Source organism: Neophocaena asiaeorientalis, unplaced genomic scaffold (assembly GCF_003031525.2).
Source record: "Neophocaena asiaeorientalis asiaeorientalis breed wild unplaced genomic scaffold, Neophocaena_asiaeorientalis_V1.1 scaffold196, whole genome shotgun sequence".
Classification (NCBI taxonomy): Eukaryota; Metazoa; Chordata; class Mammalia; order Artiodactyla; family Phocoenidae; genus Neophocaena; species Neophocaena asiaeorientalis.
Genome location: NW_020173929.1, coordinates 4,946,135 through 4,952,150, shown reverse-complemented (window position 1 = coordinate 4,952,150; position 6,016 = coordinate 4,946,135). Strand labels below are relative to the sequence as shown.

The following is a 6,016-nucleotide window of genomic DNA, read 5'->3' as shown; positions in this document are numbered from 1 at the left end:
AATAAATGCTGGAGAGGGTGTGGAGAAAAGGGAACACTCTTGCACTGCTGGTGGGAATGTGAATTGGTTCAGCCACTATGGAGAACAGTATGGAGGTTCCTTAAAAAACTACAAATAGAATTACCATATGACCCAGCAATCCCACTACTGGGCATATACCCTGAGAAAACCAAAATTCAAAAAGAGTCATGTACCAAAATGTTCATTGCAGCTCTATTTACAATAGCCTGGAGATGGAAACAACCTAAGTGCCCGTCATCAGATGAATGGATAAAGAAGATGTGCACATATATACAATGGAATATTACTCAGCCATAAAAAGAAACAAAATTGAGCTATTTGTAATGAGGTGGATAGACTCAGAGTCTGTCATACAGAGTGAAGTAAGTCAGAAAGAAAAAGACAAATACCGTATGCTAACACATATATATGGAATTTAAGAAAAAAAAATGTCATGAAGAACCTAGGGTAAGACAGGAATAAAGACACAGACCTACTAGAGAATGGACTTGAGGATATGGGGAGGGGGAAGGGTGAGCTGTGAAGAAGCGAGAGAGAGGCATGGACATATATACACTACCAAACGTAAGGTCGATAGCTAGTGGGAAGCAGCCGCATAGCACGGGGAGATCAGCTAGGTGCTTTGTGACCGCCTGGAGGGGTAGGATGGGGGTGGTGGGAAGGAGGGAGACGCAAGAGGGAAGAGATGCCTGGGTAGCTCAGCTGGGAGAGCATCAGACTTTTAATCTGAGGGCCCAGGGTTCATGTCCCTGTCCAGGCGCCAAGAATAAATAAATAAACAGAATAAAATTTTTTTAAAAAAAAGAGGGAAGAGATATGGGAACATATGTATATGTATAACTGATTCACTTTGTTATAGAGCAGAAACTAAACACACCATTGTAAAGCAATTATACCCCGATAAAGATGTTTAAAAAAAATACATACAGACACATAACTATAAACACATACACACAAAAGACACATACACATAAACTGTTCTGCACCCTAATTATTTTCACTAAATAGAAAATGTTTGTATTTCCAGGATAATAAGGATTTAAATCTGCCTTATCAATTTCAGTGGTTCCATTGTTTTCCGCTCAATAGAGGTGGCTTATTGTATTTACCAAACCCTCTCACTGGACAGTTAAGTGGTTTTCTTTCTTTTTTTTTCATTTATTTACTCAACACCTAAGTACAAAGTACCTGCAATGTGCCTGGACTGTTCCAGTAACTGGAGCTACAGCCATGAGCAACAGAAGCGAAATTTCTGTCCCTGTCAACCTTATAGTCTAGAGGGGAAGGGAGTTAACAAAATAAAGCTGGTTAGGGGATAGAGGAGGACTAGAGGTGACTATGATAATCAGGAGATACACACACATATTTTATATATACTTCTTTGTGCATTTGTCCAGTAACACAAATTTGATGGACTTACTTTTTCAATTAAATTATGATTCATTTCCTCCTCTCTAATTGCTAGTCTGGACAAGATGGTCCTGATATTTGTAAAATGCCCTCCAGGTGGACTCTCTTTGCCCATACCCTAGAAACCACTCTGGATCCGGTAAAAATGAGGAAAAATGAGTTTTCCTCACCCCCTGGCTCCTTACTGCCCCCACAGAATGTCAGTCTTTGAACCATCAGCCAGAGGCATCACCACTCATTCTAGAGGAGTTTTCACGGGCATTTTTCTCTTCAGAATAAAAGTTCCATGAGCAGCAAACATATTGCATCTTACCGAACACACACTCCTTTTAAGGAGCCGTGGAGGTTGTAGTTGTGGTTAATATCTGAGAGCCACCCACCCAGTGTCCTTGTAACATACTTGTTTTTCTTTTCTTCCTAGTTGAGCGTGGTGGAGGGCTGCCTCTATTCTTCATCAGCCCAGACAGGTTTCTGAAAAACCAAGCAGCTCAGGATTTTGTGTGTTGTCAGAATCTACAGTGAGTTCAAAGATGAGTAGTGATGCTGAAGGTCAGCAAGGACATGAAGAAGAAAAATCCTCTCTGTTAGCTTGGACCTAACGGTTCTATAACAAACTGTGACTGCTTGCTGCTTCCAAAGGACCATCAACCAGCAGAAAAGGCAGAGAGACCTCTAAACAGCACCTGAAAACCTGAGGATCCGTGAGGGGACAAAACAGCAGCTAATACTTATTGAGGGTCATCTATGTGCTTGGCACTGTGTCAATGTCTTGTGTGTGGTAACTCACAACATCACTTGGAGGCAGGCACTCTTACTACTCTCTTTCTAGAGATCAGGAAATGAAAGCACAAAGCAGTTAAGTCATTCGCCCATGTGGTGGAGCCAGTCATTACTTCAGGCAGTCTGGCTCCAGAGCTGGGCTCTTAAATACCACAGCACAAGTCCACATGTGTGCACGCACACACACACTCCCCAAACCACACACCACACATATGTACCACACATCATCCATGCTTAGACTAGGCGCAGACCACTCCCAACACACACGTATCTCACCCACAGTCACACACCACACACACACACCCCCGCTCCCCAGGCACATGTACCCCACAAGTCTCACACACCACACACTCACCACATGCCACATACACACACTCTGTATACACATGCACCTACCCCACACATTCCATGCATCGTGGGCACATACAGAGGGAACGTACCACACCATACACACATACATCCCCCCCACACACATATATACATCACACAAGCACACCACACATCACATATACACACATACCACACACATGCCCCACCTTGTGTATACATGCATACCACACGTACATACATCTCACACACGCACATACCACACACACATGTTCATACATATATTCTCTATCCTTCCCCAAACTGAGCCAATAACTAAGTAGCGAACACCAAATGTAAACTGCTTATAAGAGAATTTCAAGATATGCTAAGATCTGTTTTTCCCCCATGTGGTGGAGGCAGTAGCATAGATGCTTCACAGGATTGCTTTGGGAAGTGTCTGTGATGTATGGACAAAGGCTCGGTGACATGTCAAGGGTGCTCTACCAAGATGCCATGCGCTGCTGGTAGAGCTCGGATGAGCTTTGGGTTTAGAAGGATAAGCTGCAGCCACACCCCTCCACTCAGGTGATCAACAGCTCGCAGCATGTCCATGGAGCCACTGCCCCGGGACTAGAAATGTGGTCCTAATCTTCAGCCTGCCATTCAAAGCCTCAGCTATTCCATTTCCCTGGTACTCTCCCACATAAATGCCCCAGCAGACAGACTGAAGGACTCCTGGTCCCTTGTGCACACCTGCCCCTTCCTGACCCTCTGATTCTTTTCCTGCTTGAACCCAAACCATCCACCCTGGCCAAGCTCAGTCCTTCCCATACCATCAAGGTACCTTTGACCAGGCATCCCCCACCAACCTGTCCATCCTCTAAACTTCAACAGCATGTGTTATCTGGTCCACCTGCTTGGCATTTTGATACATGTCTTACCACATTGTTAGCCACGTCGAAAGATAAAAACCGTCGTATTATATTCTAGTTGCCCGGAGACCCTCCACCCATTCTTTATTCAGTGGCTGTCATTGCTTTAGAGGGATGGCAAAACAGCATTTATTGGCTTTGAGGTTCAAAATAGGGCTTTGAAACTTGGAAATAAGTGGAATCTTAAAAGAAAGGTGTTTTTGATTTGTGAGAAGCTGGCTTTGTGAGAGAGAAAAGGTTTGTTGAATTCTAAAAGCTTGCCTTTAGCTATTAGGAACTAAGACCTAGGAGATGTAAAAAGTTTGTTTGATAAGCATGGCTTTTTTTTTTTTTTGCGGTATGTGGGCCTCTCACTGTTGCGGCCTCTCCCGTTGCGGAGCACAGGCTCCGGACGTGCAGGCTCAGCGGCCATGGCTCACGGGCCCAGCCGCTCCGCGGCATGTGGGATGTCCCCGGACCGGGGCACGAACCCGCATCCCCTACATCGGCAGGCGGACTCTCAACCACTGCGCCACCAGGGAAGCCCAAGCATGGCTTTAAGATGAACGTATAATAACATAAAAGCAGGTTTTCCCTTCCAAAACAAGGTAAATTTCACTGGCTGAAGAAGGAGGGAAAACTAGAGAGAAGTGACAGCTTAAGCAACAGGGTGGTGTTACTGCACCTGGCAGCCTCCAGCCTGGGTCTCGATAGGACACCCAGAGAAGCTTGGGAACGAGATGGTAGTTACGGCCCACTTTCCAGAGGCAGAAACCTTACAAATGTCCCTATATAGCAGAAGGTATGGGAGCACTGATGTCAACATGGTAGTGCAGTATGTCTACCATGAGAAGGATTAGGGTCTTTCCCCATAAGCCTCCCAAAGGGTCATAGGGAGTGTGTGTGCTGATAAATAGTTACCAACTAGCTCTCTTTAAAATAAAAATGTCTGATTTTAGGGGTTGGTAGACAGAATGATAGCCCTCCAAAGGTGATGCCCTAATCCCCAGAACCTTTGAAAATGTTGCCTTAGATGGCAAAAGGAACATTGCAGATGTGATTAATTCAAGGACCTGGAGATGATGATCCTGGATTATCCAGGAGAGAGAGAGATAATGTCAGAAAGAAGAATACATTTGTGTTGTTTTATACCACTTCGCTTGTACTTTGTTACAGAATCAATAGGAAACTAATACAGAGAGTTTTCAAATGGTGTAAAGACTTCCCAAGGGTAATTTCAAGCTACCAAGGGAATGCTACTGAACACAAGATGGGAAAAGATTCATACAAGCAGCACTTGTGAGCTGGATACAGACTGACTCCGCCTGCGGGAGAGAACATGTGGAATTTCCCGTGTCTCAAAAAGCTCAGAAGGGGACAAGAGGGACTGGCAGACTGATAGGTTCCTACAGTCTTGATGAGAGAGAACATCAACAAATGTTGATCAACATTTACAAATACAGCATGGAGCCCCAAAGATGGTAGCCATGCACAGGATTAGAGGCCAACACCCAAAGATCAGGTGGCTAAACCCCAGCTTACACGGATGGAGGACAGAGGATGGCCACAGGCCAGATACTTCCTGCTTCATCTCTCATGCCGAAGCTGTGCCAGCCCACCAGAATCTGGGAGAGAAAGAAGGGGTGAGTGAAAACGTTGAAATGACTGATTTCAAGTCTTAAATTGACCAAATTTAAGTCCTGATTTGACTGATATGACTTGATTACCTAGACGTGACTCATATTTCCTTATGCCAAAGAGAATGCGGGTGAGGCTCAAAACAGAAATTAGATTCAGTTTTGTGATCTGAAAATCCGATACCAAATGCTCTTATTATTTTTTCCAAAAAATTTACAAACACCTTACAAAAATGCAGCAGGTCTATCTATCCATACACCATTGAATTTTAAAGGGCATTGCAACCCTGGCTGATAGGAAGCACATAAGAAGCAGCTGCATGGCTTTCAGCATGGCTAACCTCCTCAGATGCATGTTGGAATCACATGAAGAACTTTACAGTGTAATGATGTCTAGGTCCTACCCCCTGGAAGATTCTGATTTAATTGCTCTGGAGTATAGCCTGGGCACTGGGATTTCTTTTTTCTTTTTTTTTTTTTTTTTGCTCCGCGGCACGTGCGATCCTCCCGGACCGGGGCACGAACCCGTGTCCCCTGCATCAGCAGGCGGACTCTCAACCACTGCGCCACCAGGGAAGCCCAGCACTGGGATTTTTAAAAGTTCCCTGCAGAAGGTGTGCCAGTGTGCAGCCAGAGTTGGAATGTACTGCTCAAACATACTACTCTTCCTGCAGACAGTTTTAGAATCAAATTAACCCAGGTTTAGCTAGGACTCTACATGAGTCCAGTATGGTTCCAGTATGACCCTGGATAAACGACTTTATTTTTCTGCACCTCAGTTTCCTCACCTGTAAGTGGGCTAATGATATTTAAGTAGAGAGTATTAAAAAGATAACGTGCATACAGAGCCTTGAACATGGTACATACTCATTTTTGCTGGTGAATGGCTACCATTCTATAATATTTTGTCAGAGACTGTCCATGAATATTCATTCTCCAGTCATTGGG

General features: G+C 44.4%; 1 non-coding gene across 1 annotated transcript; it reads left to right on the top strand.

Annotated features, from left to right (window-relative positions):
* The first annotated feature begins 708 nt into the window (after window positions 1-708).
* On the top strand, window positions 709-781 carry TRNAK-UUU (transfer RNA lysine (anticodon UUU)). The gene has a single exon. It is a non-coding gene; the product is annotated as a tRNA-Lys (tRNA).
* Window positions 782-6,016: the final 5,235 nt, after the last annotated feature.